We start from the raw sequence: 9,138 nt of genomic DNA on the forward strand, positions 1-9,138 counted from the left end.
AACGTATGTTTGGTAAAAGCTTTATTTTGACTATTAACATGAGGAGAATTAACAACGGATTGCAACAAGGAAATACAACCTTCTAAATAACAATTATCATAATCAAATTCCTTGAAATCTGAGATAGTGGGTTCAATGTTATTTAAAGTCGTGACCTCTCCAATCCCACTTTTACCAAATTTAGCATCAAGATCTAAAAACTCCGAATTCTTGGGGCGCCTTCTAGGTAAAGTTGACTCATCATCAGTCCTATAATTATCAAGATTCATATTTCAAAACAAAGATCTAATAGGAGACACATCAATAACTTTGAGATCTTCATCGTTATTTTCATGGAAACTAGAAGAACACGCCTTTACAAAGCAATCTTTCTTAGCACGCAATTTAGCGGTTCTTTCCTTGCACTCATCAATGGAAATTCTCATGCCTTTTAGAGACTCATTGATATCATGCTTAGGAGGAGAAGATCTAAGTTTAAGAGAATCAACATCAAGCGAAAGTCTATCAACGTTCCTAGCCAAATCATCAACTTTGAGCAATTTTTCTTCAAGCAAAGCATTAAAATTCTTTTGAGAAATCATAAATTATTTCACACTATTCTCAAAATCAGAGGGCATATTATTAAAATTACCATAAGAATTATTGTAGGAATTTCCATAATTATTAGAGGAATTGCTAGGGAACGGTCTAGCATTAAAGTTTCCCTTATAAGCATTGTTTCTAAAACTATTCCTACCAACAAAATTCACATCCATAGATTCATTATTATTCTCAATCAAAGTAGACAAAGGCATATCATTGGGATCAAGAGGAGTATTTTTAGTAGCAAACAATTTCATAAGTTCATCCATCTTTCCACTCAAAACATTGATTTCTTCTATAGCATGCACTTTTTTACTAGAAGATCTTTTGGTGTGCCATTGAGAATAATTAGCCATAATATTATCAAGAAGTTTTGTAGCATCCCCTAACATGATTTCCATAAACGTGCCTCCCGCGGCCGAATCTAAGAGATTTCTAGAAGCAAAGTTAAAACCGGCATAAAATTTTTGTATGATCATCCATAAATTCAAACCATGAGTAGGGCAATTGCGAATCATCAATTTCATTCTTTCCCAAGATTGGGCAACATGCTCATGATCAAGTTGTTTAAAATTCATAATATCATTCCTAAGAGTGACGATCTTAGCGGGAGGAAAACACTTAGAGATAAAAGCATCTTTGCACTTGTTCCAAGAATCAATACTATTTTTAGGCAAAGACAAAAACCAAACTTTAGCACGATCTCTAAGTGAAAACGGAAATAACTTCAATTTAACAATATCGTTATCCGTATCTTTCTTTTTTTGCATATCACATAAATCAACAAAGTTGTTTAGAGCATCTTCACTAGGAAGGCCGGCGAATTGATCTTTCATAACAAGATTCAGCAAAGCAGTATTGATTTCACAAGACTCAACATCATTATGAGGAGCAATCGGAGTACTAAGGAAATCATTATTATTGGTATTCGAGAAATCACACAATTTGGTATTATCTTGTGCCATGGCAACAAGTAATCCAACACACAAGCAAGCAGAAAAAGGCAAGCGAAAAGAGAGAGGAGGAGATTGGGAAAGATAGCGCGAATAAAACGACAAGGGTGAAGTGGGGGAGAGGAAAACGAGAGGCAAATGGCAAATAATGTAAATGCGAGGGAGTTGAGTTTGTGATGGGTACTTGGTATATCTTGACTTGAGCGAAGACTTCCCCGGCAACGGCGCCAGAAATCCTTCTTGCTACGTCTTGAGCTTGCGTTGGTTTTCCTTGAAGAGGAAAGGGTGATGCAGCAATAGTAGCGTAAGTATTTCCCTCAGTTTTTGAGAACCAAGGTATCAATCCAGTAGGAGGCTCCTCAAAAGTCCCACGCACCTACACAAACAAACAAAGAACTCGCAACCAACGCAATAAAGGGGTTGTCAATCCCTTCACGGCCACTTGCGAAAGTGAGATCTAATAGACATAGTAAGATTAAATAAATATATTTTTGGTATTTTATAATATAGATGCAAAAAGTAAAGATGCAAATAAAAGTAGATTGGAAGCAAATATGATAAGAGATAGACCCGGGGCCATAGGTTTCACCAGAGGCTTCTCTCAAGATAGCATAAGTATTACGGTGGGTGAACAAATTACTGTCGAGCAATTGATAGAAAAGCGAATAATTATGAGATTATCTAGGCATGATCATGTATATAGGCATCACGTCCGCGACAAGTAGACCGACTCCTGCCTGCATCTACTACTATTACTCCACACATCGACCGACTCCTGCCTGCATCTAGAGTACTAAGTTCATAAAGAACAGAGTAACGCATTAAGCAAGATGACATGATGTAGAGGGATAAACTCATGCAATATGATATAAACCCCATCTTTTTATCCTCGATGGCAATAATACAATACGTGCCTTGCAACCCTTTCTGTCACTAGGTAAGGACACCGCAAGATTGAACCCAAAGCTAAGCACTTCTCCCATGGCAAGAAAGATCAATCTAGTAGGCCAAACCAAACTGATAATTCGAAGAGACTTGCAAAGATAACTCAATCATACATAAAAGAATTCAGAGGAGATTCAAATATTATTCATAGATAAACTTGATCATAAACCCACAATTCATCGGATCTCGACAAACACACCGCAAAAAGAGTTTACATTGAATAGATATCCACAAGAGATGGGGAGAACATTGCATTGAGATCCAAAAAGAGAGAAGAAGCCATCTAGCTAATAACTATGGACCCAAAGGTCTGTGGTAAACTACTCACAACTCATCGGAGGGGCTATGGTGTTGATGTAGAAGCCCTCCGTGGTCGATTCCCCCTCCGGCAGAGCGTCGGCGAAGGCTCCAAGATGGGATCTCACGGATACAGAAGGTTACGACGGTGGAAATTGTGTTTTGTTGGCTCCCTGGATGTTTTCGGGGTACATAGGCTTATATAGGAGGAAGAAGTACGTCGGTGGCCGCTCGAGGGGCCCACGAGACAGGGGGCGCGCCCTATAGGGGGGGCGCCCTACCCTCTCGTGGCCGCCTCAGCTGCTTCTTGACTTGCACTCCAAGTCCTCTGGATCACGTTCGTTCCAAAAATCACACTCCCTAAGGTTTCATTCCGTTTGGACTCTGTTTGATATTCCTTTTCTTCGAAATACTGAAATAGGCAAAAAAACAGCAATACGGGCTGGGCCTCCGGTTAGTAGGTTAGTCCCAAAAATGATATAAATGTGTAAAATAAAGCCCATAAACATCCAAAAGGGGTAATATAATAGCATAGAACAATAAAAAATTATAGATATGTTGGAGACGTATCAATCATCTGTGAAGGTCAGAAAATAATGATACTCGCCACGAGCATCAACACTCATTGGATTGCATACATCGGTATGTATTATTTCCAACAAGTCAGTAGCTCGTTCCATTGTTCCGGAGAACGGAGTTTTAGCCATCTTGCCCAAAAGGCACGGTTCACAAGCATCATATGATTCATAACCAAGTGATTCTGAAAATCCATCTTTATGGAGTTTCTTTATGCGCTTTACACCGATATGACCCAAATGGCAGTGCCACAAATAAGTTGCACTATCATTATCAACTTTGCATCTTTTGGCATCAATATTATGAATATGTGTATCACTACGATCGAGATCCAACAAACTTTTTTCATTGGGTGTATGACCATCGAAGGTTTTATTCATGTAAACAGAACAACAATTATTCTCTGACTTTAAATGAATAACCGTATTTGATCAAATCATATTCATGCTCAACGCAAACGCCAAATAACATTTATTTAGGTTCAACACTAATCCCGAAAGTATAGGGAGTGTGCGATGATGATCATATCAATCTTGGAACCACTTCGAAAACACATCGTCACTTCACCCTCAACTAGTCTCTGTTTATTCTGTAACTCCTGTTTCGAGTTACTAATTTTTAGCAACCGAACAAGTATCAAATACCCAGGGGCTATTATAAACACTAGTAAGGTACACATCAATAACCTGTATATCAAATATACCCTGTTCACTCTGCCATCCTTCTTATCCACCAAATATTCAGGGAATTTCCGCTTCCAGTGACCATTTTCTTTGCAGTAGAAACACTTAGTTTCAGGTTTTGGTCCAGTTTTGGGCTTCTTCGCGGGAGTGACAACTTGCTTGCCATTCTACTTGAAGTTCCCTTTCTTTCCCTTTGCCTTTTTCTTGAAACTAGTGGTCTTGTCAATCATCAACACTTGATGCTCTTTCTTGATTTCTACCTTCGTCGATTTCAACATCACGAAGAGCTCGGGAATCGTTTTCGTCATCCCTTGCATACTATAGTTCATCACGAAGTTCTAGTAACTTGGTGATGGTGACTAGAGAACTCTGTCAATCACTACCTTATCTGGAAGATTAACTCCCACTTGATTCAAGTGATTGTAGTACCCAGACAATCTAAGCACATGCTCACTAGTTGAGAAATTCTCCTCCATATTTTTAGCTTGTTGGAGACTTCATATCTCTCAACTTGGGTATTTGCTTGAAATATTAACTTCAACTCCTGGAACATCTCATATGGTCCATGACGTTCAAAACGTCTTTGAAGTCCCGATTCTAAACCGTTAACCATGGTGCACTAAACTATCAAGTACTCATCATATTGAGCTAGCCAAACGTTCATAACGTCTGCATCTGCTCCTGTAATAGGTCTGTCACCTAGCGGTGCATCAAGGACATAATTCTTCTGTGCAGCAATGTGGATAAACCTCAGATCACGGACCCAGTCCGCATCATTGCTACTATCATCTTTCAACTTAGTTTTCTCTAGGAACACATATAAAACATAAGGAAGCAACAACGCGAGCTATTGATCTACAACATTATTTGCAAAATACTATCAGGACTAAGTTCATGATAAATTAAAGTTCAATTAATCATATTACTTAAGAACTCCCACTTAGATAGACATCCCTCTAATCATCTAAGTGATCACGTGATCCAAATCAACTAAACCATGTCCGATCATCATGTGAGATGGAGTAGTTTTCAATGGTGAACATCACTATGTTGATCATATCTACTATATGATTCACGCTCGACCTTTCGGTCTGTAGTGTTCCGAGGCCATATCTGCATATGCTAGGCTCATCAAGTTTAACTTGAGTATTCCGCGTGTGCAACTGTTTTGCACCCGTTGTATTTGAACGTAGAGCCTATTACACCCAATCATCATGTGGTGTCTCAGCACAAAGAACTTTTGCAACGGTGCATACTCAGGGAGAACACTTATACCTTGAAATTTAGTGAGAGATCATCTTATAATGCTACCATCAATCAAAGCAAAATAAGATGCATAAAGGATAAACATCACATGCAATCAATATAAGTGATATGATATGGCCATCGTCATTTTGTGCTTGTGATCTCCATCTCCGAAGCACCATCATGATCACCATCATCACTGGCGTGACACCTTGATCTCCATCATAGCATCGTTGTCGTCGCCAACTATTGCTTCTACGACTATCGCTACCACTTAGTGATAAAGTAAAGCAATTACATGGCGATTGCATTGCATACAATAAAGCGACAACCATATGGCTCCTGCCAGTTGCCGATAACTTGGTTACAAAACATGATCATCTCATACAATAAAATATAGCATCACGTCTTGACCATATCACATCACAACATGCCCTGCAAAAACAAGTTAGACGTCCTCTACTTTGTTGTTGCAAGTTTTATGTGGCTGCTACGGGCTGAGCAAGAACCGTTCTTACCTACGCATCAAAACCACAACGATAGTTCGTCAAGTTAGTGTTGTTTTAACCTTCTCAAGGACCGGGCGTAGCCACACTCGGTTCAACTAAAGTTGGAGAAACTGACACCCGCCAGCACCTATGTGCAAAGCACGTCGGTAGAACCAGTCTCGCGTAAGCGTACGCGTAATGTCAGTCCGGGCCGCTTCATCCAACAATACCGCCGAACCAAAGTATGACATGCTGGTAAGCAGTATGACTTGTATCACCCACAACTCACTTGTGTTCTACTCGTGCATATAACATCAACGCATAAAACCTAGGCTCGGATGCCACTGTTGGGGAACGTAGTAATTTCAAAAAATTTCCTACGCACACGCAAGGTCATGGTGATGCATAGCAATGAGAGGGGAGAGTGTGTCCACGTACCCTCGTAGACCGAAAGCAGAAGCGTTAGCACAACGCGGTTGATGTAGTCGTACGTCTTCACGATCTGACCAATCCAAGTACCAAACGTACGGCACCTCCGAGTTCAGCACACGTTCAGCTCGATAACATCCCACGAACTCCGATCTAGCAGAGCTTTGCGGGAGAGTTCCGTCAGCACGATGACATGATGATGGTGTTGATGATGCTACCAACGCAGGGCTTCGCCTAAGCACCGCTACGATATTACCGAGGTAGAATATGGTGGAGGGGGGCACCGCACACGGCTAAGAGATCAATGATCAATTGTTGTGTCTATGGGGTGCCCCTGCCCCCGTATATAAAGGAACAAGGGGGAGGTGGCCGGCCTAGGAGGAGGGCGCGCCAAGGGGGGAGTCCTACTCCCACCGGGAGTAGGACTCCTCCTTTCCTAGTAGGAGTAGGATAGAAGGAAGGGGAAGGGAGAAGGGAAGGAAGGAGAGGGCGCAACCCCTCCCCTGATACGTCCATTTTGCATCATGCTTCTATATCAATATTTATTGCATTATGGCTGTTATTACACATTGTGTCTCAATACTTATGGCTATTCTCTCTTATTTTACAAGGTTTACCATGAAGAGGGGGAATGCCGGCAGTTGGAATTCTGGCTGGAAAAGGAGCAAACATTGGAAACCTATTCTGCACTGCTCCAAAAATCCTGAAACTCCACGAAACCTATTTTTGGAATTAATAAGAATTATTGAGCGGAAGTAATACACCAGGGGGCCCACACCCTGTCCAGGAGGGTGCCCCCCCCCTACTGGGCGCGCCCCCTGTCTCCTGGGCCCCCTGGTGGCCCCCGGTGTCTATCTTCTGCTATATGAGGGCTTTTACCCTGGAAAAAATCGTGGGCAAGCTTACGAGACGAAACTCCGCTGCCATGAGGCGGAACCTTGGCGGAACCAATCTAGGGCTCCGGCGGAGCTGTTCTGCCGGGGACACTTCCCTCCGGGAGGGGGAAATCATCACCAACGTCATCACCAATGATCCTCTCATAGGGAGGGGGTCAATCTCCATCAACATCTTCACCAGCACCATCTCCTCTCAAAACCCTAGTTCATCTCTTGTATCCAATCTTGTATCAAAACCACAAATTGGTACATGTGGGTTGCTAGTAGTGTTGATTACTCCTTATAGTTGATGCTAATTGGTTTACTTGGTGGAAGATCATATGTTCAGATCCTTAATGCATATTATTACCCCTCTGATTATGAACATGAATATGCTTTGTGAGTAGTTACATTTGTTCCTGAGGACATGGGTGAAGTCTTGCTATTAGTAGTCATGTGAATTTGGTATTCGTTTGATATTTTGATGAGATGTATGTTGTCTTTTCCTATAGTGGTGTTATGTGAACGTCGACTACATGACACTTCATCATTATTTGGGCCTAGAAGAAGGCATTGGGAAGTAATAAGTAGATGATGGGTTGCTAGAGTGACAGAAGCTTAAACCCTAGTTTATGCGTTGCTTTGTGAGGGGCTGATTTGGATTCATACGTTTAATGATGTGGTTAGGTTTACCTTAATACTTCTTTTGTAGTTGCAGATGCTTGCAATAGGGGTTAATCATAAGTGGGATGCTTGTCCAAGTAAGGGCAGTACCCAAGCACCGGTCCACCCACATATCTAATTATCAAAGTACCGAACGTGAATCATATGAACGTGATGAAAACTAGCTTGACGATAATTCCCATGTGTCCTCGGGAGATCCTTTCTCATTATTAGAAATTGTCCAGGCTTATCCTTTGCTACATAAAGGATTGGGCCACCTTGCTGCACTTTATTTACTTGTTACTCGATACAATTTATCTTATCACAAAACTATCTATTACCTACACTTTGAGTGCTTGCAGAGAAAACCTTACTGAAAACCGCTTATCATTTCCTTCTGCTCCTCGTTGGGTTCGACACTCTTACTTATCGAAAGGACTATGATAGATCCCCTACACTTGTGGGTCATCAAGACTCTTTTCTGGCGCCATTGCCGGGGAGTGTAGCGCTTTTGGTGAGTGGAACTTGGTAAGGAAACATTTATATAGTGTGCTGAAATTTTCTGTTACTTGTCACTATGGAAAATAATCCTTTGAGGGGCTTGTTCGGGGTATCTTCACCCCGACCAGAAGAGCAAAGAGTTGCTCCTCAACCTACTGAACTTTATGAAAATATTTACTTTGAGATTCCTTTGGGTATGATAGAGAAACTGCTAGCTAATCCATTTGCAGGAGATGGAACGTTGCATCCCGATTTACACCTTATCTTTGTGGATGAAGTTTGTGGATTATTTAAGCTTGCAGGTATTCCCGATGATGTTGTCAAAAGGAAGGTCTTCCCTTTATCTTTGAAGGGAGATGCATTGACATGGTATAGGCTATGTGATGATACGAGATCTTGGAATTATAAGCAATTGAAGTTGGAATTTCACCAGAAGTTCTATCCTATGCATCTTGTTCATCGTGATCGTAATTACATATATAATTTCTGGCCTCGCGAAGGAGAAAGCATCGCTCAAGCTTGGGGGAGGCTTAAGTCAATGTTATATTCATGCCCCAATCATGAGCTCTCCCGGGAAATGATTATTCAAAAAATTTATGCTCGGCTTTCTCTTAATGATCGCAACCTGCTTGATACTTCTTGTGCTCGTTCTTATATGCTGAAGACTATTGATTTCAAATGGGACTTATGGGAAAGAATTAAACGCAACTCTGAAGATTGGGGTTCCAATGATGGTAAGGAGTCAGGTATGACACCTAAGTTTGATTGTGTTAAATCTTTTATGGATACCGATGCTTTTCGTGGATTTAGCGCTAAGTATGGACTTGACTCTGAGATAGTAGCTTCTTTCTGTGAATCTTTTGCTACTCACGTTGATCTCTCTAAAGAGAAGTGGTTTAAA

The sequence above is a fragment of the Triticum aestivum genome, chromosome 5B (assembly GCF_018294505.1).
Source record: "Triticum aestivum cultivar Chinese Spring chromosome 5B, IWGSC CS RefSeq v2.1, whole genome shotgun sequence".
In the NCBI taxonomy this organism is placed as follows: Eukaryota; Viridiplantae; Streptophyta; class Magnoliopsida; order Poales; family Poaceae; genus Triticum; species Triticum aestivum.